The 25,776-nt window shown below is 41.8% G+C and overlaps 1 protein-coding gene across 7 annotated transcripts in view; it reads left to right on the forward strand.

The window, feature by feature from the left end:
- Positions 1-17,848: 17,848 nt before the first annotated feature.
- OSBPL8 (oxysterol binding protein like 8) overlaps positions 17,849-25,776 on the forward strand; it is an 81,645-nt gene continuing 73,717 nt past the window's right edge. For 3 of the 7 annotated variants that reach the window (XM_071766474.1, XM_071766517.1, XM_071766489.1), the window contains exon 1: positions 17,884-18,059. The gene's annotated coding sequence lies outside the window, so the exon portion shown is untranslated. Of the gene's footprint in view, positions 18,060-25,776 lie in introns of all 7 variants that reach the window. The other 4 variants (XM_071766456.1, XM_071766466.1, XM_071766480.1 and 1 more) reach the window with 3 other exon arrangements.

A 25,776-nucleotide genomic window follows, 5' to 3' on the forward strand; every position in this document is an offset into this window, starting at 1 on the left:
ATCCCTGGTCGGCAAGAAGTGGTGCTGACAATTGGCTTTTTATTAAAAGTTGTGATTGTATGATGTTCTTATCAAGAAGGACTGGAAGTATGCCTGCTTGTGAGAAGTGGCTGCCATGGCATTTCAGGTAGATTTCTCTCGGTATCAAGTTAACTTCACTCTTTTGTGTTCAGGACCGAGATCTTTGAACTCCTCTGAAGTACTCCTGTCATTTATGTCTTGCTGACCTCTTCTTCCAGTCCAAAGTCCTTCAAAGCACCTCAGCCAAAGCATGAAGAAACATCCTCCCCATCAGATGATGGTGTCCCAGCACACCAGCTGAGCACTGCTTGTGGCAGGCAATACTGGTGTGATCTGGAGATTACAAAGTCAAGCTGAAGGAAACTGAAAGACATAAAACCAAAGGACCCTGAAGAGCTCCTTTTCTTCAGGCTCTGCATCTCTGTGTATGCTGTATGGCCTTTGTGGCTGGTTAAAAATTATAGGAAACAAACATAATCTTTCTCAAAGTGACATTAATAGATGGTGACTCTAGGAAAGCAATTCATTTATCATCCATGATAAATACAGTGGTCAGTCTTTACAGATAATGACACTATTCTTACATGTCCCAAAGGGCTGCATAATTCTAACAAAAACTGCTGCTCTAGCCCAGGGTGGTCGGGATTTGAGAAAGTTTTCCCAAGATCTCTTGTTTAATGGGCATATTATTAAAAGCCCAAGTCTGCCACTGTTTGCCATGTGGAGAAATGTTCATAGAATCATAGAATCCTAGGGGTTGGAAGGGACCTCGAAAGATCATCTAGTCCAACCCCCCCTGCCAGAGCAGGGCCACCTAGAGTACATCGCCTAGGAACGTGTCCAGGCGGGTTTTGAATGTCTCCAGTGAAGGAGACTCCACAACCCCCCTGGGCAGCCTGTTCCAGGGCTCTGTCACCCTTACAGTAAAAAAATTCTTTCTGATATTCAACTTGAACCTCCTATGCTCCAACTTACACCCATTACCCCTTGTCCTATCACTGGTCACCATAGAGAAAAGCCTAGCTCCATCTCCCTGACACTCACCCCTTACATATTTGAAAACATTGATGAGGTCACCCCTCAGTCTCCTTTTCTCCAAACTAAAGAGACCCAGCTCCCTCAGCCTTTCCTCATAAGGGAGATGCTCCACTCCCTTAATCATCTTAGTAGCTCTGCGCTGGACTCTTTCAAGCACTTCCCTGTCCTTCTTGAACTGAGGGGCCCAGAACTGGACACAATACTCCAGGTGCGGCCTCACCAATGCAGAATAGAGGGGGAGGAGAACCTCTCTTGACCTACTAACCACACCCTTTCTAATGCACCCCAGGATGCCATTGGCCTTCTTGGCCACAAGGGCACATTGCTGGCTCATGGTCATCCTCTTATCTACCAGGACCCCCAGGTCTCTTTCACCTACACTGCTCTCCAGCAGGTCAGCCCCCAACCTATACTGGGACATCGTGTTGTTCTTCCCCAAATGCAAAACTCTACACTTCCCCTTGTTGAATTTCATCTTGTTCCTCCCTGCCCAACTCTCCAGCCTGTCTAAGTCTCTCTGAATGGCAGCACAGCCTTCTGGTGTGTCAGCCACTCCTCCCAGCTTAGTGTCATCAGCAAACTTGCTGAGGGTACATTCTATACCCTCATCCAAGTCGTTGATGAATATATTGAACAACACCGGTCCCAGTACCGACCCCTGAGGGACTCCACTAGTCACGCCCCTCCAACCAGATTCTGCCCCATTGACTACAACTCTCTGACTCCTTCCTTTCAACCAGTTCCTGACCCACCTCACTACCTGATCACCAAACCCATACTTGATCAACTTATCTACAAGGATGCTGTGAGAGACGGTGTCAAATGCTTTACTGAAATCAAGATAAACCACATCTACCGCTCTTCCATCATCTATCCACCTAGTAATTTCCTCATAGAAGACTATGAGGTTAGTCAAACATGATTTACCCTTGATAAAACCATGCTGACTGCTCTTGATGACCCCCATGTCCTTGATATGCCTGGAGATAGTGACAAGAACAAGTTGTTCCATCACCTTTCCAGGGATGGAGGTGAGGCTGACCGGTCTATAGTTACCCGGGTCCTCCTTCTTGCCCTTCTTGTAGACTGGAGTGACATTTGCTATCCTCCAGTCCTCAGGCACCTCTCCTGTTACCCATGACTTTTTGAAGATGATGGAGAGTGGCCTAGCAATGACCTCCGCCAGCTCCCTCAGCACCCTTGGATGCATTCCATCTGGACCCATCGACTTATGGATGTCCAGATTACTCAGCTGATCCCTAACCCAATCCTCATCTACTATGTCAAACTCTTCATCTATCTTGACTACTTCTGGGGTTAAATGAATCTGGGGCTCATGCGGAAACCCTGCAGGAGTAAAGACAGAGGCAAAGAAGGCGTTCAGCACCTCTGCCTTCTTTATATCCTCTGTCACCAGGGCAAAACAAATGTTGTGGGCAGTCAGGACAAAGGAAAGTCAGGTAATGAAATCCTTATAATTAGACAGACCCGACTCAAAGGAAAATAATATTATTGCCTTTTTTCTGTCTTCTCTGTATATTGGCTGCCTTTAATTTTTCCCCCGTCACTTTTCTAAGACTACTTCACAAATGCAGTTTTTAGAATCAGGACAGAAAACTGACTGTAACAGCAGTTACTTCTTCATGAAACATTGCCCAGCTAATTTTATTACCAGGCATTTTGCTAAAATGAATAAATAAATAACTAAACATAGGAGTGCTTCCTTCTAAGCAGAGGGTAAAGCATAGTTATAAGCTAGTTATTAAAAAAATATGTGCATTAATACAGAGAGATCCACTCATTAGGTGACATTTCAATGACACTAGCATTTCAATGACTTTATTAAAACTTTATTATTCCTATTTTTTATTTTGTGGTTATTTCAACTGTTCCATCTACCAAGTTAAAAAAAAAAATCAATATTTTGTATTAGAATCGCAAAGTTGTGCTCCTCTAAGAAAAAAGATTTAAATTTGAGTTGTGTCTTTGTACAAGGTGGTGCACTAAAGTCAGCAAAAGTTTTGCTAGAGTGAGGTCAGCTTCTCAAATGTTTAGGATACTTCTAGAAAGTGGCTTCAAATTCAGCTGTGGGGTAGAAAAGTGGGACATAAGCAACTTTGACTCAAATCTCTGTATTGGACCAGTTTTCCAGAGTAAACAGGATTTCTTCTCTAACAATGTTCACATACAGGAGAACTACAAGGACATCAACAGCAAAGAAGTTAAGAAAAAAATAATACTTCAATCTGCTTGTTGAAGCTGGACCAGCATGCAGCAAAGATGGAGATTCCCAGAGCATGGAAACCAGAGGACAAAAGGCAATATGAACTTGCAGTCCAGTGATAAGAGGACGTTATTTGATTTGGAACAGAAACGGGAACCCACTTCCCTCCCTGCATTTCTCTCCTCATTAGGCTGTGTTCAAGCTCTTATTTGTCTATGCTGTAATCTTCTAAAGGTGGACTGAGGAAGGAGAGTACCCAAAGGTCAGGCCAGATGCCTAGCAGAAAAAGCATTAATTAGGAGAGAGCTGGAATTCAGGAACAGCTGCTGCAGTCTGCTTTCCTGGTGGCTATGTTTTCTTCAGTCCATCTTAGCACATGTTTCTGGGTTTCTGGCTGCCCACACAGAGAGCAGAGGTTCCTAAATGCAGAATATGGATTTGAGGATCTGGCTTCAGCAAAAAAGTTTTGTGGAACTGTATCAGTAAAAGGATACAACAAAGAAAACAGGATGCTAAGTTATTGGGGATTCAGGAGCAATTTTCATGCTCTCTGGCTGATGCCATAGGTAATACTGTATCAAGCCCTGTTAACATATAACAATCACTGGAAGCAACTCAGGCCCCCCCAGTCTGTTCTTTTTCTTTTTCCCATATTTAATTTTCTTTGTGTAAATAAAAATTTTCCCCTTATGAGGGAGTCAAGTACCCAGCTCATTTGCTCTCATGCTCATTCATTTTGCTTTGTCCCTTTTCTGAAATACGTTCAAGCTCTTTAACTCCACTTGAACTAACCAGAGAAATGAGCAGCCTTACTCAACAACATCTCAGCTGTTCTCTGCCTTGTGTTTTGCTTCTTAATGAGCCAAAAGGCTCAAATTATTAGCACAAACTTGCTGTTCTGATTATCCCTACTTTCAAACACTGCTACTTTACCTGGTGCCAACTGAGACATTCTTCTAAACTTGCCCTCCCTTGCCAGAGTCTGTGTGCCACTGCCTAATGGCTTCCTACACAGTGTCTGTGAATATTTTCCTCTCCAGCAGTTCTGACACAACTGTGCCCACTTCTTTTGGAGGATTCAGACATCTTTGTTTCTTGCCCCTGATAATTTTCTGGCTTTCTTCAGTAAAAAACGTAGTCAGTCTCCCTCCCCATCACACACAGGAGAGAGCCCAAGCTGAGGGATTTGCTTCCTTTGCTCTGCTTTAGGGAAGCGCAGGTCCCTGTGGCACAGTTCGGACACAAACTTGATGAATGCAGGGCTCAGAATTTTAACTGCATCACAGTGACAGAATGGGGGGTAATAATTAGAAATTATCACCAAATTATCACCTGCCAAATTAAGAATCACAAATGTAAGGCAACAAAAAGAATGGAAAGTACAGGTGTCTTTTGTTAGACTATGATTTGAAGTGCTCTCTAAGTTCACTTTCCATCTTTAAATCCTTAGTCTGCTTTTGGAAACACCAAAAAGTCAGAAAGTTACTGAGAAAGACACATGTGTAGATCCCACTTAAGTCTTTTATTGATTTTTCATGCTTTTATTACACTCTCTTGTGCATCTCAGTTTTAGCCCTGTCTCTATAAGTGAATGAACATATATGATAGTTCTCCTTATCTGTGTCAGCAGGGTAGTAGCTATCCATCAGTACCATGTTTGTTTACTGCTACTCCCTGGCATAAATTGCTGCTAATTTAGAAAGAATTGGTTGGTTTTTTTTCTGGAATGTGTGCCTTTTGCTTACTTTTCCAAAGCATTACCATTATCCTACTCCTTGAAAAACTATGCAGGTTTATAAGTGAATTTGCATAGGTAGATTTGAATTTGATATCCTGTCATAATAAAACCCAAACCAATAACCACTTTTTTTAAAAAGGAAAAAAAAAAAAAAAAAAAAGGGCATTTTTATATAGGTCTATAATCTGAAAAGAGGGTGATGACTGAGTTGGGGGCTAGACAGGGCAGGACTAGGAATATTAAGCAGATACATCTTCTTCTGCTTGAGTAACTTCGTCCTTGGTTTTCATTCAGGGAGAGATATTAGTAGAAGATAGTGCTGCTTAAGCATAACAAACCTGGATCTATAATTTGTTAAAACATAAAAAGGTCACATCAGGGATCTGCTGAAAATACTACATTGGTCTTTATTGAGCCGGATAATGCACACAAATTCTAGTACCATCTGTACTTGACATCTAGAGGTTAATATTGCAGCATTATAGTTGTCATTGTAAAGCCTTTATTCCAAAGATAAAAGAGCTTCAGAGTCATTACTAAATGAGACCACGCAGTTCCTCTGAAACAAGCTTTATAAAGATGAAGCACAAAAGCAGCAGTGAAAAGGACTCCTCCAAGTTCTTGCCTGAGTTAAGAGGTGTGGTGGAGCTGTCTGTCCATTTGTGGTTCCTCACAGAGGCCTTTTATCAGCAGCCAACAAAACATGTCTGCAGAAAATGGTGCCATCCATACTCTGATATCTGTTCACAACAGGAACACTACTACTTTTTCAGACCCACTCTTGATCTTAGGCTGTATGGTGAGTCCCTCAGTGCTGGACAATGTGGGGCTCCTTGAGTCCTGAAGCAAATGTCTTTGGCCAAAGATTTAGTCCTGGGACAAAGAACAAAGTCTGTGGCGGCTTCTGGGCAGCAGGGGTGAGAAAGGCAATCCTACATATAAGTTAGCCATATAAACAGTATCATTTTGGCAAGTCAGTGGCAGAACTAGAAACAGAACCTCATTTCTCTTCCACTTCTAGATAAGCACAACTAGCTTAAATGCTCACTACAATGAGAACATAAAAGTGAAAATGCTAAAGCTATATTCAGTACTGCTCCATCTCCAGTGAAGTCAATGGATGGGCAGCAAGGATTTTTGGTCTAGCTTACAGTACAAAAGAGTACCTAAACCAGAAGATACATGATAAACAGTCCTTTTTCAATTCTCTTTTGTTCTTCCCCTTTCATTCCTTTCTTTTTACTTTCCTTCCTTTTTTGTAGTGCCTGGGGTTCTCCGAAGTTAAGGGAGAATTTTTATGATTTTATTGATGACTGAACATTACCAATTTCTCTACAGTGCCAACAATATAAAAGAAATTCTGCATAACTGTCCTACCACAACAACTAGGATGGGAAGCTGGAGGGCAAACTCCTCTAGAAAGAACAGTTGTATAAGAGAAGATGCGCACATGGTACAGTCCTGTAGAATTGTAGGAAGCTGCTGTTTGTGTTTTTAAAGCTGGTCTGTAAAGCTTTGTGGCAGCTCTTGTCATTGTCATGTTTATATTTTTTATCCATCACCAGTCTCACATTCTTAACTACTTTCCTATTCTCTTCCCTCTGCCCCCTGAGTATCCAGATGTTTTGAGCAGCATCTTTGCAGCTCTGGTTTCTTGCTAGTCCCTCTTCTTTTTCTTGTCTCCTCTGTTTTCTAATTTCCATTACTAGCTTGTAATTCTGAGTTTTGCATCCATTCTATATGGAAAATGATCACCAGTTTTCCATAGTGTCACACTGAGAACCTAATTTTTCTTGCATTCCAGATTCTTTTCCCAAAGGAACTGAAACTGTCAAATCCCTTATCCTTATCCTTATCCAGCATTACATGGGTCCAGGTGTTTGTCCCCTTTCAACAGCTCCCTGATCCAGTCATCTTTCTCTGTGCCTTGCCCATTTTTCACCTCTTTCCACCACCTCCCCATCACTCCTCACTGTACTCCAGTTCCTGTCCCATTACTGCCACAAATGGTGCAGTAGAAGGAGCACTGAAAATCCCTGAGAGACAGGCTCATTGTCCTCAGATCTTGTGTCAATCACCACAGAGTCTACATCAGTTAGAATCAGGTCCTGCAGAGCTCTGGGTCCCTAAAGCTGAGCTCGGGCAATGTACATATGCATCACAGATCCAGTTTCCTGGGAAATGGGTAACAAATTCTGACAAGTCTTTATGAAGTCTATTACTGTGATTTATAAGCGTTTTGAAAATGTTCTATTATCAGGAGACAAGAAAATAGGAAATTTCTGACATGAAGGCATTCCCCTGACAAATAACCACTTCAGTCTCTAAAGCAGGGAGGCAGAAGGGAACTACTTTTAATATGGACCAAGAATGTATTTTCCATTATTCTTGTTCCCAGAAATGTATGTTGCTGATATTTGAAGTGTTGTTGTTGAAACTTTTCTTCTGCTTTGACAAGAAAGGAACATAGCTGGCTACTAGCAACCTCTCTAGCTCTTCAGGCAGCATAAAAATTATTGCTATGCCCCAAGCTGGTCACACCAAGTGGTCTTCCTGCATTGTTGGTCCCTGGCCAACACACACTAGTTTCTCAAGGCTGTTGCCAGTCCATCTAATGCTTGCTGGCATACACTGCAGTTTTATACTGGTTCCAGATGAGTCATGTAGACAGAGGGAACAGTCTTTTTTTTTCAGGAAGACTAGGAAGATTTCCTGGACTGGATCATCTCCCTACCATCTTCACCCACAGACTGTCTCTCACAACATTGTAGGAAGCATTACCCCATTCACCAGGAGAGGCAGAGGCAGACCAAGTAGGGGTCTTTTTCAACCTTAGTGATTCTCTCATTCAATGATTCTGTAATTATGGACCAACACTCACTCGTGCCGTGTAGTCAAAGAGGCTTCCAGAAGGGGGAACATCTGTGTGACTAGCAAGGTAACAGCAAGTGTCTTCATGACTTCCTAGAGCTGGTAGCTGTTCTTCCTAAATACAGCTGAATGGAAGGGTCCCTTCAGGGAAGTACAAGCTAATCTGGACATTAGTGTTAGCCAAGGGAGGCTTTTGAGATCACTGTGAAGGGTCAGATTATTACTCAAAGTCACACATACTGAATCAAACTGGGATGGCAACCTTCACAGATGTGTCACAAATTTTGTAGTATTTGCTTAATGCACCACTGAAACTGGGGATGGGAATCTCCCTCTCTGTTTGTCCCTCTTTTCTTTCTATCATTAGACTTTAACACCCTCTTGGACTCACTCACAAAGTATCTCCTCCACAGAAATATGGTTCTTGATTCCATCCCATCTCCTCAGCACAATCATATAATATCCTAACTCCTGCAGTTATTTACGGAGGAAAGTAACAGCAGGAAATAACTGTCTGATTATTGCTGCACCTTAGTACCTGGAGAAAAATAAGAACAAGCACTCCAGTGTTGACTTCTGTGCATCACCAACTCTTTATGAAACCTGGATGTATAACTTTAGCTGTGACAGAGAAGTGGGTGTGAAAACGAAGTATGGCAACATCCATTGGTAGACATATGGCTGGTAGAGAACACAAAAGGTGAAGCACTGAGGAAAGGAGTGCCTGTATGGAAAGCATGAACTACCAAAGTGCATCCATGACTGAAGGTTTAATAAATTCTAGGCCTGCGTCCCAGGGAAGAAGAAAGATATCTGAAATAATAGATAATACTTCTTTTCAGGGTGTTATTTGCAAGTCACTTATCTGCTAGCTCTGAAAGCTCCTTCCTTCTGTCTCCAGTCTTTTTCCACTCTCCCTCAACAAAAGAAACTATCCCCCTAAATTCTCCACTCCCCCTGCACCTTGCAGAGAGCTCGACTGTGACCACAGCTTCAGTTCTTAGAAGCAGAGTGGATATCTGGCCATCTTGCAGATAGTTATGCTCAGAAGACACAGCAAAATCCCTTTACTTTTACTTCCTCTTCCTTATTCCAGGCAAACTGCTTTTTATTTGCTGGGTCAACTGCTCTGACCAGCAAGTGGATCCAAATGGAATCAAGGCTCTGCCCTCCACCCAGCTACACATGGTAAGAGGAATCATTTTAACATCTGTGAACATTCAGGTGTCAGGTCCTGGTGGCACCCTTAAGGTTGTGCTTGAGCATCTCATATCCCAGCAGAAGTACATAGACTTTGACCATGGTCTGACTCTAAGTTTACCCCTCATCTTCAGTGCTCTGAAACCATTAATTTCTGCTGCCTGCCTGCCAGCTCCCAGCAGCACCAACACACAGCTGAAGGCCCCAGATGTTGCTCTTGCAGCAAAACCTTCTGGGGTATATTAGTGCTGCTTTAGGGGGAAAGGCTACAGATGAGAAATAGATTTAGAGGCCCTAAATCTCCTTCAGTCTCACTAGGGGCCAAAATGTAAGCTCAGCATCTGACATATATCTATTTACACTCCCAGTTGTTTTTTTTAAACAGTATTTTTAATGACATACTATCCAAGAGTCCAGCTCTTCCACAAGTGTAAGTCACAGGTACAGAAAGAAAAAATAAAAATTATTCATTCTACCAAGCAAGGCAGCCAAAGTTATGAGATGCAGTTATGAGATGCAACTGCATTGCAAGGAGATGCAGGAAAAACTTAGAAATAAAACCACTGGAAAAATAAGAACAGCTAATTCTTATGATGTCTGAATAACAGAGTGAGGATAGAAAATACATGATCATGCCTACTACTTTAGCTAAATTATGGCTGTCTTATCTAATGTTACAACTTTATACAGACACATTATTTAATGAATTATTTGCATAGCTAACTTGAAAAAAAGTAAACATAGAAAAACTTAGAGGTACCTATATATTGGCCTGCACTGGTATCATTGAACAATTTCTAAAAATGTTATTGAATTTTATGTGTGGTTAAGACTTGAAAGGCATTTCTTCCTGCAATGGCATGATTAGCTAAATGCTGAGGCATGGGTTTTCCTGAGGGTTAAGTGTAGCATCTTGTGCTTTTTGGCAAAAAAACACCGCAGTTTGGGATGAGATTCCCAGCCAGTTAGTAAAAAGATACCCAAGACGCTGAAAGAAAGAGCAGGCAGATGGAGCTAGTGATTTATGCATCACCAGGAACAGAGGATAAGTGAAAGTTTTAGAGGAGCCATCTGCAAGCTTTGTACACTGATCCTACAGTCCCTTCATTATACTTGGGCTTGACACCAGCAAAAGGATCCTGCAGTACACAAGCAGCAATGATCTATAGTGAGAGTGTAGAAAGATCAGTTGTAATGAAGATTTTAATCTCTCTGGGAAGAGCAGCTTGCCTCAGTCTTCTGCTGAAGAAGGCAGCTCCCTAGAAGAAACCCCAGTGTATCACTCACAGACATACCAGTCTTTTCAGGGCAAAGTTTTGCTGTGTTTGAGAAACAAGAGTCATAAATCCTGCCATGCTTATCCTATGTAGCTTGGGTCAAATCCTTTGAATTCCTACTTCAATATTTCCATCCATGAAAAAAGGATATTTACCCCATATAGATACTCTGGGGACATTTTTATATTTCAATACTGCTTTTAACATGTAAATGCACTCGGCAGTGGAATACAGTGCATGTTACTTTGGAAGGCCACCAGCCCATGTTTTAAGACATACGAAGCACGTGTTTCAAAACTGTGTTTCTTATGTACAGTAGAATGGGGCCAAACTATAGTACTTTGGAAAAGGATCACACTGTACCAAAACACTGTGCTATTTAGGCTTGGAGCAGAGGGTCATGTCTCTCCTATGAACAGACACTGCTGATGCTTTAAAAAATACTTAGTCAAAAAGGGAAATTAGAACACTAGTTTAGATATAAAAGCGTGCTGATGTATTAGAACTAGAAAATAACAATCAACTGATATTTTCTGAGTCTTCACAAGTGTTTTAAGGTTCTTTGACCTTCTTTTAAGGTTCTGGACCACTTATATTCCTTTCATTCTAACCTCCTGCCACGTGGAGTCAGGGAGTGGCAGATAAACGAGGGGCTTAATGCTAAGTTTTGAAAGGGCAAATGTTAAGAGTAAGATGTGAGTCCCTGATCACAGTAAAACAGAAACAGAACACATGAAAACAGAACACATGGATCACAGGAGCCAGGGTAGATGGAATAGCCTGTGCAAAAGACTACCACCGTGTAGTCCCCCAGCTATGATCCTGGCTACCAGCTGTTTCATTTAACCATAGCTCATCACCACTTACAATTTACAATGAAGTGGTGCTTTCTGCAGTAAATGTTCTGTGGAGAAATTCAGTTGTGATGGCCCCGTCATTGTTGTGGGCCTCTGGGTTCTGGACCAGGAGAAGATAAGCATCACCAAGTCTTGACATAAAAATACCCTTGGAAGGAAGTTGATTTTGGCCAAACATTCTGGAGGCATAGGCAGCACCTGCAAGAATCCAATCCTGTCAGCATCACCTCAGAAGTTAAGAACTTAGGTTGATGTCAAACTTCAGTGGTCCAGTTCAGCAACTCACTTTGGTTTCCTGTGATACTGTTACAAGGACCAGAAGTTTCTCCCTCTGCAGTGAGTATCTCATATTTTTACTTTCTCAAGTGGGGGATGATATTAATAATTTAGCTACATTTAGGCAGAGGAAGAGTTGCCTACATTTTTAACTAGGAACAAATGACAATTATATGTGATGGTGCAGAACTATCTCTACACTCTTCATCTGTAAACTTCCGCTCTGGATTCATTAATGACTGTATTCTTGCCCTGAAAAGGTTCTGTTCAATATTGCTGTAAATCAGATATAACTGTATGCTAAGAAGTGCATTGGAGCCTTTCACCTTCTCTCTCTTTTTTCTGCTCCTCCACTCCAAGATCCTGGCTGGTGTGAACTTCACAAAACTAAACGTAATGTTGCAATCCTGGGAAAGAACAAATCTGGTGATGCCACCTAAGTCTGATGTCTCTGGTATAGGCAGAGAATCTTATAATGAAGATTTATGCAATTCATTATTGGCAAGGGTTATTTCAAACATCCTATATGACATACGAGTGTTTACCCTTTAGTGTGTCAGCAGATGCATATTTGTGATCCACTTCCTTACAGTATCAAAAACTAAGACACAGAGGCCTGAGAATGCTGACTGACTGCAAAGGTACGCAAGCCGAGTGGAAGGTGAGACAGATGCAGTGTCTCCTTGCTCCCTCTCAGCAGGACTATTGGATTAAAATCCTACTGATATAGCTAAGTATAATCTTATCATATAGCTAAGTATAATCTTATCAAGCTCAGTACACTGTACATAAGAATACGAGGTTCTCTACATGTACAGTGGGGACTAAAAAGAGACACATGGGGAGAAGGAGCTTTTCCAAGACAGCAGAGGAGCCAGTACAGCAGGTATTTAAAAAGGACTTGTCAGACAAATGCCTACTGAAAATGGCCAGAGTGACAAACCAGATTAAAGTTAAGACTGTTTGAACACTGGGGATGCAAGATTAAAAATATGATGGTTCCTGAAAAACACCTGAGTTGAATTGAAAATCCTGTAAAATCATGTCCTAAATAGGTAAATATTATGCAGAGAAGCAGGACTGACATATTTAATAGAGACAAGCGTGCATCTAAAGGAAGGAGGAAAATAGATAATGGAATTCTGGAATGCCAGTGCCTGTGACTGAATGAGTAGTTCTAGCATCTTGTAAAATTAAAAATGGGATCTAACACTGGAAAAATAATTTTGAATTTTTTGTATGTTCATCCCATGAATGACTACATGGATTACTGTGGACAAAAGTAATTTCATGAGGATAGCATTTGTAAACATGGATAAATTGAAGACAACGAAAATTACTGAAATGTAAATGTATCCTTCCGATACCTGCAATACAGCTTTCAGAAACAATGCTAAAACATTTTAATCTTATTTTAAATTTTAATTAGTACAACTGTGCCGACTTCAGATTAGGAACTCAAACCATTATTAGTCATGTCACTGGTTTTAAAGCTTCAAGACATTCATTCTAAAATAGACATGCATTACCAAACTCCATGATACTAAAGCTACCACTGAATGCTGTCATATATTATGAACAATGTACATAATTTAAAAAATATTTTTAATTTAACATTTTAATTTTACTAACGTCATAATGCAGGTAATTTCTCTGGAACCGAACAGAGCAACAAGGGGAAAAAAGTGGAGCCAGAACTGACAGCTTTACAAGCAGTGCTAAGACTTTCCCGCAGAGGGCAACGGAGGACCTATGAAACTGAGCTCCGTAAAAGGAGGATAAAACCATTTTAGGTGAACATTTAACTAAAAAGTCTTCGGCTGTTCTGGCCAACCCCAACTGCGTTTTTATTTATAACCAGGTTTTGTTGAATATAACTAAGAGCCCAGTTCTAGCTTCCATGAAAAAAGTTTGTTGTTGTTGCTGTTGTTGTTTGGGGGGGTTGGGTGTTTTGTTTTGTTTTTGGGGGGGGGAGGTTGTTTGTTTTTTGTTATGTTTTTCTAAGATGCAGACATTCTGTCTGACAGATGTGAGAAGATGAAACTTCCAGGAAGAGCAAGGAAATGACAACTTCCCTGAAAAAATAAAACTGTATCTTTCATATTAATAGAATGTTTTTAAACATCATATTTCTAGTTTATTTGTTTGTTGTTTTGGTTGCCTTCTTTCCCCTCATTTTCAGACCTCTCTCAACGTAAAGGTGTAGCAGGAGGCTGCACCTCACTTCAGAGAAATAACAAAAAAAAGGGGTGGTGGTGCAGAAGGCTCCCTTGCCAGGGCTGCAGAATTCTCACTTTTTTTTTCAGACTCTCCTGTAGCTTTTGGTCTTTCTCTGTTTAGCTTTACCAGTAAAGCCCCATGTGGTACATTGCCATGAGACAATAGTTACCATGAGATAATAAGAGAAGAACTAGGAGGATTACAATGAATAATCTTATATTCTCTGCAAGTATCTTATCTGAGAACAATGCAAATTTTCTTACCTTCCTTGGTGAACAGAGCTTATTTGTATTCCTGTAGCATCGAGCAGCCCTAGTCACAGCCCACAAAGATATGCACGACCACAAAACAGAACACTCTGCCTTTTTGTTTTTCACCTTCAACTCTAAAGTACTAAATCTTGTTTTCTGAACATGCAGTGGAGAACTCATGAACTTGGAAAGGTCCTGGGGGATAGCAGCATTGTCAAAAGCTCCCATGCTCCAGGTGGAAGCTGTTCTTGCCTGCGGCTGAGTCTTGTGTCTCACACACAGCACAGACCTCTTCTGTTTACCATTTCTCCCTTCTTTTTTCCAGAATTGAGACAGGAAAGCTTGCTCAGACATATTATTGCTAATTTTACCCTATAAGGAAGAAAGGGACTAGAAGAATCTTCTTGTGTCCCGAGTATACTAATAAGCCCTGATGGCTCTAAGCAGCCTCACCTGCATCCCCTACTCACATCCATGGGCCCAGGGGCTCTATTTAACATCAGCTCTGGGTCTTCAGCCCTTACCTAATATGTGTGAGAATACTGCTTTCCAGTTCCAGTGTCTGTGCCATAACAACTCTTGATCTTGGCCTCAACCTGTGGACTGACTTCTTGCCTTTACTTTAGCCTTGTCCCACTGCAATAGCTCTTGCTTTGGTGGTCACTGGACTTGCTCCTATCCATAAATGAGGACTTCGCTCTACAATCTGACACTGCTTTATAATCTGGACTCTTGGCTAAATGTCTCCAGGTCTGTCCTGCTTAAGGTGCTGTGAGAGTGTATCCTGAATAGCAAAGTCCTTGCCCTGCCAGCTTAGTTATCCAGTTTGGCTCCCAGGTCACCTTTCCCTTTAGAAATAATCCTGCTCTTGCTGCTCCCCAACAACCTCAAACATCACATCCTCTCTTAAGTTACTGGAATCCTTGGTAATTTAAAGGGAGTGAAAATATACCCTAAATAGAAACCTATTTCAAAGGGGGATCAGACCTTCTTCCCTTTCACACAGCATCTTTCACATCTTTTCCTTGATCCCCACAGTAACAGAGGGTGGTAGCTGTGGCCTTCCTATAGTAAAAATAGATCATTCTCTGCCTCCTGTTTTTTTATACCTGATCACAGGTGCATACCAGTGCTTTTCCTAGTCCATGTATGTGTGCTGACAGTTAAGTATTTCCTCCACCTGGCAGCCCTGATGAGTGAGGTGAAAACTCCCACCACTCACCGGCGTTGCATGTCCTCAAATCTGAAGACATGACATATTGTAGTAATTTCCTTATTTTCCTTTTGAGAGGTCCCTTAATGCAAAATTTCAGTTAAGTATATTAGCTCTGCACAACCTATGAGAACCTATATCAATATTTATATGATCCAGTTCAAGCCACATGAACAGATGACTGAGCTTCTCCATTGCTGTTTTGGTGCACTGCCAGCCTCCTTTTTCTATCACAGGAATACAAGAAATCTATAAAGCTGGGAAAGCACTCTAAAGAATGCATAACAGGAGTTTACTGTCAACCTGCAGGAGAAGCAAAAGGTGGAGTTTGAATTCATCTGGCATACTCACTAAGCAAACCCATTCCCAGCTGTCTGCAATTGGTATCACATTCCTTGTTCATTGGAAACTGACCTGTCCACAAGTGTTTAGCTTGATGTGAAGAACTCTACTTTTATTCTGGAGCTCTCATAGTGTGAGAGTATGAAATTCAGTGCCCTTGAATAGAGTTTTAAAAGCATTGCTCTGTCACAAGGAAAGACATGAACGAGTCATCAATTGCACACAACATCAGGACTGCTTCCCAAAGCTAGTCACAGCCCATTCACTGGATCAGAACCAGCCTTATAAATTAAAGTTCTACAGTAAGGAAGTCCACATGCATAACTTGTTGGAGTGAATTATCTCATTCCAGGCCCCTCCTCTGGGGAGAAATGTTAACTGTAGAAAGCTTTGTGCAAAGAAACTTCATGTCTAATAATGAAAACAAAATATTTCTGTGTTCTTCAACAGTTTATACCTCATTGCAGAGAAATAAAGCCATCTTTCACAGTCAGGCATATACACATATCTTTCTGCAGAAGTATTAAAAAGAAAAAAGTACTCAGATGATTCACGGAACAGAATGAAAAGATTGTGAGTGGAACATTAGCCCAAGATAATGGACTCCTAATGACACTGCTACATAATTGAGATACAGCAGACAATTGTATGAAAAACAGATTGAGCTTGCAAGCTGATTTTCAGAGGTTGAAACACTAATCCTTTGACAACTTCTCTGGCTCAGCCAGCAGGTCAGTGCTGAAGGTGCCAGACAGTTTTTGAATGTATTGACATTACTCTGCTTTGAACTAAGTGGAAAGATGATGCTCAGCATTTCTATAGGTTATTCAGCATTTTGCAGCTGTTTTCAGTGATGTAACTGTCAGCTGATGAAAACTTGTCCAGCAGTTCAGCTCTCTGGGATGTATTATTTCCTTATACGCCAGGATCAACAGAGAGACAGAGAATAGATTAGCAAAGGCATACAGAGCATTTGGAAGACTTCATAAAAGAGTCTGGAGCAATAAACACATGAAGAAAAGTACAAAGATCAGTATCTACAGAGCCATTGTACTGTCTACTCTTTTATATGGGTCTGAATCACAGGTCATCTACCCCCACCACCTGTGACTCCTTGAACACTTCCATCAGTTCTGCTTCTGCACAACCCTAAAATCCACGGGACTGACTGTGTGACCAATGTTCCTGTCCTTGAACAGGCAGGGGTCACCAGTATGGGGGCCATGATACTGAGGACACAGCTGTGCTGGGCAGGGCACGTCTCCAGGATGTAGGATCACCACCTCCCTAAGATTGTGCTCTGTAGTGAACTTGCCACCAGCTCCTGCAACAGAGGAGCCCCAGAGAGGAGAGACAGGGACTCCCTGAAACAATCCCTCAGCTTTGGCCATACTGACTGCCAGCAGTGCCCACTCTGGCCTCCAGTCAGGAGATATGGAGACACCATCCATAATGCTGCTGCCTTCTTTGGGAACACATGGAGAATCAGTCTGGAGGAGAAAAGACAGAGCAGAAAGAGCCATGCCTTGGCTGTGCCCTCACAGGAGACTTTCTGCTCTGCCTTTTTCAGCTGCACTGCCTGTCCCACATTGGCCTCATCAGCCATCAGCATGCTTGCAGCAAGCGTGGGGAGAGCCCTTCTGAAATATTCTTAAATCTTCATTCACGAAGCCAAGACATGATTATGATGACCACCTCTCTTGGCTGATTTATGGGTATCATTCAGACCAGATTTAATTCCACTGTTACTACTTTTTGGCTGCCCAAGTTAGTACTTAAAACCACATTTGATGATTACTGCGGTGCTGCTGCGCTGTTTGTGACCAGCACCCTGCACAGTTCACAGTTCCTACCTGAAGCGACAGTGCCCCTTTAAATAATGGGGGGTTTATTGAGAAAGCGGCACAGCACCCAACACTGTGAACTTCCGTAGCTCCCTTACTGAGCTCCCTCTGGATCATCCGATGCCTTCTGCTCCTCGTGGAACGACAGCTTCCGTGCTACCCTCGCCTCACGCATTCAGAGACGTTTCGCTTCCCGCAGTCTCACGCCGCCCCCCGCCGCCCCCCGCCGCCCCCCGCCGGCCCCCGCCGGCCCCCGCCGGCCCTCGCAGCCCTCGCAGCCCTCGCAGCCCTCGCAGCCCTCGCAGCCCTCGCAGCCCTCGCAGCCCTCGCAGCCCTCGCAGCCCTCGCAGCCCTCGCAGCCCTCGCAGCCCTCGCAGCCCTCGCAGCCCTCGCCCTCCCGCTCCTCCTTCCCCTCCCCCCAGCGGGAGGGGCGCACGCGCCGGCTGGCCACCTGACTGGAGGGGAGGGGGCGGGGCGGGGCGCGCCTGCGCTCGCGCGCGGCGCCGCGGGTGAGTGCACCAAGGGCCGACCGAGGGCTGCGGAACGGGCGAGTCCGAGGCGAGCCCCGCGCCTGAGGGCAGGAGCTGTTGGCAGAGAGGGGAGGGGTAGCGGCCGCCGTATGCCCACCCTCTCCCCCTCCCTCATCCATCTCCTGGGCACACCGGCCGGACCTGGCTGCAAGCAGAGGTGAGAGAGAGCCTGGGGGGAGCCGCCTCCCTGCCACCGGGAGCCTGGGGGTCTCCCATCCCGCCTCGCTGTGCCCTGGGCCAGAGCCCCCGCCCGTGCCGCAGCGGCGGCTCCGGGGTGCAGGGCAGCGCCACAGCCACCGCGGCGGGGGTCTGGAGGTCCGGAGGTCCGGAGGTCCGGAGGGGTGCGGTCCTTGATGCCGCTGCGGTCCCCGCCGTGCCGTGTGGTGGGGGAAGGAGGTGCCGGCAGTGTGGCGTCACGGCTTGTCGCCGTGTGCTGCCTGCCCGCCGCTGCCGGGAGGGAAGCGGGGAGGAGCGCCTCGGGGGCTCCGGTAGCGTCTCGGCCCTGCGCCCACTCCGGACGGTGGTTGCTGCTGCACTCCGGGGCGACGGGAAACCGAGCTCCGTGCGGCCGAGGCGTAACGGTGTTGACCCGGTCGGTGTTGTAGACCGGTAGCACGTTTCCTTGAAGCCCTGCGTCTTCTCGTAGGACTTTTAAGCGGTGTCGTGAGCGACCCGTTTGTATTTTTTGTCTTGCTTACCCACAGGGCACGGCTTGAAAACAGTCGGGTTAAGTATTAAATGCTGTTGAAATTTAGGTCCTTTGGTTGTCGCTACTTTCCTTCCCCACGCACGGCAGTGCCCTGGAGAGTGAGCCCTGAGTCCCCATTATTGTCGCTAGACCCTTCCTGCTGCCAGCTGCTCTTCTGCATCTTCCTTCGCAGGCCTGACGAATGGCTCCCTTCCAAATGACTGCCTTCACCTCTTCTCTGAAGGCATTTGGCTTCACGTGCTGGGGGATAATTCGGATATAGTAATTCGGTTTGTTTGATATAATCGTCGTTTTAAATCATACGTTGTAGACATGTGCTATAGAATTATTTTTCTGAAAGGAGGAAAGCTGTAACTTCTGTGTGTCAGTGAAGACGTCTCTAATGGGACGCGTTGCTGCTTGTGAACTACTGTCCAAACAAAGCGAAGTTCTTGGGAGTGGGGGCAGGAAACTTTCTAAAGCTGATTTTCACCTGGAAGCTTTCTTAACTTCAATAATTTCAACTAAATCGAAGGAAAGAGACATCTGTTCGATCCATTAAGTGTTACCCGGTTGAGACACCGCTGATGCTTCCTTATTATCAACCCGATTTCCAAAGTTTTTAAAAGATAGTAGCTGATTACTAGTTGTTGGTCATAGCAAATGTTACAGGCAGTAGAAGTGTGTGTGGAGAGTTGCTCCTGATTGTCTTTATCGTTCTTGTCCCTCAGCTATTTGATGCAGTGCTAGTCTTAAATGTGGGGGTGGGGAAGGAACATGATTGCCCTTGTCCAAGTAGGTGTAGAAGGGAGTAGTGAAAATTCTGTGTGGCGCTTCAATTTAGATGTTCCCTGCAAACTGCTGGGGGTGTTTGTTGTTTTGGACATATACCAGTTTTTCATCAAAACTCCTGACCTTTAAAGGAATTTGTTTTGTGAATATACAACTTCATAAAAATCGGTTGTAGGGTCCTCCTTTTGAGATGCTAATTAGTGCGGTCTGCTTCAAAATGAAAAGTAATTTAGAAGAGACGTGTGTGGTAGTGGGCTCTTTTGTTTTATACTGTGGTGGAACTGTGAAGATGATGCACGTTAACTGAATTTGTTGAGACTGAGATAGTTTAGACCCAGCAATTCATCTTTTTCCTACTTTACTCTTAGCTCGGAGAAATAATTCCTTTTAAACATGCTTCTCTGCCAAATGAGTTAAAAACTGACTTCAGTGAAGTGCCATGCAGATCATATTTCTGCCACATATTTCTGGGATACTTCAAATTCTGTTTTATAAATGGTTGTTAACGCATGTTAACTTTTACAACAGGAGGAATTTTCTGATGTTGCAGGAGAAAGTGTTCAATTTCTACAGTTTTTACAGGGAACTGGAATCAAGACAGAAAGAAATGTGCTCCTGTTCTTTCAGTAATGCTTACTGTATTATCTCAAAGTTTTACTTTGAAGGGAAATAAAGTCCTGAAATTATTAATACTTATTTTGGGGAAAAAGAGTTTTATTGGAGATTGCTGTGTTTTTTTTCTTATGTACTTATGTTGAAGTGATCAATTGAGAAAGCTCTTAGGTGGTGTATTAATGTTTGTACAGTTACCTAGCAAAAGAAACTATTTATTTTGTATGCTGTGAAGTTGTGTTCCAGCTCCCTCTCTGTCCAGTAAATCTTTGCAATAGAGCACTATGCCAAGTTATAATAAACTGAGTCAAGTGAGTTATTAGGCTTTCATTTCTTAGCTGATGACATTTCCCACAACTTCTGTTTCCTCAAGCCTGCAATGGAGTTTTCCAAGTGTTTTCGATCCCTTCTCCCTCCCCATGCTGTGAAATTTCTGGCACTTTAGGAGGTCTATCTAATAATTTGTCTATTAGTCTTTTGGGCTTCTCTTTTGGAATGGAAATAAGCCTGTTGCAGAAATGACATGCTACTATATAGTTAAAATTGCCCAATCAACCGAGCAGTGTGGTTTGGTTTTCTGTTCATATGTTCATTAAAAATATCAAATGCTATTTTAGTCAAATCTAAATTAAATGCAGAAGAACAGCTTTTAGTGTTCATCAAACCAAGGAATTGTGAAGGAAGACAGAAGACGACCTTCAGTTAAGGAATAGTGGCAGCTGTTTTCTTGGAAACAGGGTAGTCTTACTAACTAAAAATGTGGGGGCTTTTTTCTTCAGTATAAGCATGTAAGTTTATGATCCTTTTTCCCAAACTAAAACGTGGAAATCTTGATCAGGTAAATTATGGTTCATAATACACTGTGCTGTTAATGAAGATCTTGCTTCTATGGCCTATGTGTTTCTGGGAAGAAGAGAAGCAGTAGTGGGTATTTATGCAAGACCCTGTTACAGGAAATGAAAAAGCATAGTTCTTCAGTTAGGCTGCTTCAGTGTATTGATGAGGAAGTAAAAAGTACTATTTCTAAATGTCAGACATTTCTTTACTGTACAGTCTGTATTGTTTTTAATGATGTTAAATTAATAAAGCTTTTCCATTTTATTAGACAGCCTCTTCAATTAACATTTAATACATCAAGTAGTTGATAGTAATGTAGTTCAGAAATACATCTATTTTAAGAGATAAGAGGTAATGGGCATTGGATCAGTGTTTTATTTTCTAAAAATAAAAAAGGAAACCCACAACAACAAAACAAGTTTTTCCTAAAGGCCTTTACTAATTTTAGAGAACAGTTTCTGTATTTTCCTTGAGTGATTTTTTTTTTTTTTTCCCCCTTCCCTCTGCTGCTTACAGCTCTTTAACTAACGTGATAAAGAGTCATGCTCAGATTTTACAGCTGGAGCAATCTAAAGGACTTTGTAAGCCTTTTGCTTCTTTAAGCAAATATTAATACTACTGTGACTTTCGTAAGTTTTCTAGATGTTGGAATGTTGTCTAATTGTAACCACAAAAGTGGTAAGTTAGAAAAGTAGCGTTCACTTTCATGATACTGAGAATTAGAAGAGGAGAAATACTGTTGCTGCTTTGTGGACTTACTATGACCCTGGACTTGAAGACTCCCCCTGCATTATTTTGGGGATATTTTTTAATAGTTAACTTCTGATCAAGGAGGTGGCTTCTCTGCCTAAGAAACTCATCAGTTTAGACACCAGCTTTATGTAGCTTTATATTAAAACCCAAAGGAAACTCAACCTAAAAACTACTGGCTAGCTTGTGGGAAGAGTAAATTCCATGCTTTTCTGGTAATTTGACTCAATTAATTTTTGTAATTTCATACCAGAGCAGAGACTTGATGATTGATGGAGCTTGAGGTTTTTTGTTTGGTTAGTTGCTTTTTTTGTGTGCTTTTTTTAAAAAACAAAACAAACTGACCTTTACTTTTAGAAGGAAGGTGGATGTGCAGTTTTGAACTCCATAAACAGATTGAATGATGTTTAGGAAACAGTGATTAGCAGCAGATACATTAGTCAGAAGTGCTTTATTTGGAGTAACTGGTTCTGGGTTGTATGCAGTTAAAATCCGGTGCAGTATTTTGCTGTGTTTGTTATAAAACATTGTTGTATTCCATCTGCACCCTACAACAAGAAAATCTGTTGCAGATGTAATGGATATAGTAGCATAAGAAGGCTCTTGAGAGCAGCTAAAACTGTTTGACAGATGGTTAGAGGCATTTAGGAAGCAAGATTTTCATTTTGAGGAAGTAGCTTGGACTTCTGGTGTTAGGAAAGGAATAAACAAACTAATTTTCTTAACCCTCCCAATGGTAGATGTGAGGTGTTACCTCGGCTTGTTCCTTCAGCACAGGCTGCAGCACTTATCCTTCGTCCACTAAAAATGCTGCATCTGTCTCTGGAGGTTCTTATAGTTCCAATGACTGATGCAAAGTTTATGTATCAGATTTCTCTTCTCATTCAACCATTCATTGAGCCATTTGAAAGCATTCCTGTTGAATCTAAGCTTTAGCTGCTTCATATGTTTGTATACATTTTCCAGTGCAATAATCCTGCTGTTAATATGAATATTCCTGCAAACTGAAGCCATATAATTTTGAAGGTTATTTTAAAGACTGTCTGGTTGCTGTTTAAAAGGCTTTGTATTTGATGGTTTTGCACAACTTAGGGAAACATGCATCTTGTAGATTCCTTTTTTTTTTTTGATTGACAGTTTTAGCTGGTTAGGGTAGGGAACTGTTCAACAGAAGAAAATAGGTTGGTTTTAATATTCATGCATTTAAAATTGGTAGTAAGTGGGTGTTCTAGGAAACTGAGTTGGTACTTGACTGTGGCTTGGGCTTTACTTATCTTAGAAATAAATCTAATAAATTTAAAGGTACTTTTCACCTCTCTTTTCCCTTCCAAACTAACAAATTCCACCTGTAAGTGATTTACTTTTTGAATGGCAGAAAGCATAATTTCAAACCTGTGTTTGTCTTTTGTATAGCAGAACTTTTTTTTTAAGTACTTACAGGGGCCTTGTCTTAGTCATTGACATTTTCTCTTAAAAAGATACTCTTTAGATGTTGTATTTCTTATAGATGATTTGGGGAGTAAGGCAGTTTATTACTTATAAATAGATGATGTTACTTAGAAGTAGTGTTATACTAAAGATACAAGTGTGATAAATTTTAGGTTCAGTTGATGGCTAGTTCATGAATTATAAAAGATTCCTGGCTGCATTCTGAAGGAGAAATTAAACATCTTAAGATTCATTAAACACTTATTACCAGGTACACAGCAAGTTCCTTTCTTTGAAATTTTATGTGGGGCCTTTTTTCTCATTTCTGTTAAAACACAACGTAAAAAGGAGGCTTTTACAGGCAAAATGAGTACTTTTTTTGAAAAACATGGGCAACATTTCTTAAATATTGTGTTGGCTCATGTCACTTTTTAGTTACTCCATTAAGATTTTATGGTCTTGCAGTCTTTGTGAATTATATAAGCATGATGATGCTGTAAATCTATTATTAGATACTCAAGTAGCACTGAATTAAGAAACATGTTTGTTTGACATCTTATCTTCCCTTGTCCAGTTGCAGTATCATCAGTTTGAGGATGTGATGTGATGGATATATGCCCTTTTCAGTACTAAATAGCATATTTTTTCTTTTTTCTTACGTGTTAAATTCTCTTGTAAATACCTGCTTGTGAATCTCTTTTCTTTGAAGCAGGCCACGGCCTGAGAGGGCCTCCATGTTCTGTTTCAGCAGGTGATACCAGTACTTGGTGCCTGCCTGAAAAACCTGCTCCTTCCCTACATGGGGATTTATAGTGGAAAGGAGCAAGATAGGAGTCTTGTTCCTTGTGTGGTGGCATCCACAGTTTGCTTGGTATGGAGGTTATAGTGCAACTTGTAAACCTTTATGCTGTATAAAGCAAACACTGTTCTTAAACACAGAAGGGATATCTAGGATATTGTTTAGGCATTAAACCCTGTGAGTCTGTATAAACTGCAGTTTGTTGTTCTGCAGCTGGGGGGGTTGAATCCTGCAGCACTGTACTGTACCAGGAGAGTTGGTTTACCATTGTTCCATCATTGGAAACAAATACTTAATGTGGCTCTAGATGATGACCAGCCTCCTTTCTTGTGTGACTTTTGTTTGATAACTCCATTATAAGGCTTTTGATGTAGGCAGTTTCTTTTGTGTAATTGAGACATATTGTGATAGTTCTTTCAGTATTTTTGCAGTGGAAAGCAGTCATAAGAACACATTTGTGTTTCTGAACTGAGCAGACAGCTTAGATACCCCTTCAGAATAGCACAATCAACTGCATAATACAGAAAAATGTTTTGATTGAAACAAATGCATTATGACTTAATGTATATAATGCAGTATGTGTTACTTGGGCCTGACTCTAAATGTGAACCATTTGACTTTTTCTTTCCCCTCATCTGTACCCTCAAATGTGTAGTGTGAAAATTAGGTTGTTCAGTTGCTTAGAGGATTAATTTTTCTTTTCTTAGACAGTTTACCATTGGTGTATCTCTTAACTTGTACACAGTCACAGATAATATTTGTGTTTCTTTGTGTAGAAAATTGTGTTAAAAATAATGATAATAAAAAGCTTTTAAAAAAATTGTTGAAGATGTCAAATTATAGCTAGTATGATTGGGAGGAAAAACTGCAGATGCAAAGTTCTGTAGACTTTGGTCAGAAACTCAGTGTGAATTCATTGTTCCTAATGACCTGGTCTCTTTCTGACATTGGCATGTGGAAAGAGAACAGATCAGCTAAACTTTAACAATCTTCGTACTGTAAACCTGGGGCAAATGCAGTAATTTGTCTTTGGTTAATCTCTGTGGACTTGTTACATGCACTGTACAGCCAGCATACATTTCTTTCTGGGTATAGTACACCAAGTTATATCTAATTTTGGGTACTTTATTAATATTTGCTAATATGAGCTGTACAGTAGAGTAACTGATGATGCTGCAGCAGAAGTTAATGCAGAAATGCTCTCTTCCCATAATAGTAATTTTTTTTGTCCTCTTTTCCCATTGTGGAGGGGAAGAGGGAGGTCTGTGTATCAGAAGTGATCACGTAGGTCTTGCATTGTGGAGACAAGATCCAAGGTCTACAAGAATGAATTTCAGGATCAATAGGAGTGTTTAGATTTGTGTGATTTCCAGCTCCGAGTAAGTTTGAATAAGATATGTGCCCCTTTGCTATTTCTGTTATGGGGAAGGCTTACAAGGCTCTGCAGTATTGCCTTCTTTTTTTCCCCTGCTCATACTCTTCCAGATCAGGCAGTGTCGTGAAAGTTATGGTAATGTGGAGAAAGAGGAGAATTGAGTAACACTTAAATTCTTACCTGAAGCAGCAGGTAGAGTAGAGTTAACTCCATGTGATTGAACATCTGGCCAGATTCTTGTAGCTGACATCTAACATGCTTAGGGTCAAAGTAATGTGAACATTGCAAATTGAGGAATATCTCCTGTGAGTGAAGATGATTTGCATCACTTTTCTGACCTAATTGGCATCATCTTTGCCAGTGTTGAGGTGGCCTTTTTTCTTCACTTACATCTGTTCTTCTGCATAGGTAGCAGAGTGAGAGCCTTCTGTTTGTCAGCTTAATGGAGGGAAGGATAGCAATTCCAGCTACACTACCTGTTCCATTGGTTACATACATTGGTTTCTCTTGCCTTGGTCTCCTAAGCAGGTTATGGTTAAATTGCTGCAGGGAATTTTGTCTCATTTCTTGTAACTCTAGACACCATCCAATTA

The sequence above is a fragment of the Heliangelus exortis genome, chromosome 1, assembly GCF_036169615.1.
Source record: "Heliangelus exortis chromosome 1, bHelExo1.hap1, whole genome shotgun sequence".
In the NCBI taxonomy this organism is placed as follows: Eukaryota; Metazoa; Chordata; class Aves; order Apodiformes; family Trochilidae; genus Heliangelus; species Heliangelus exortis.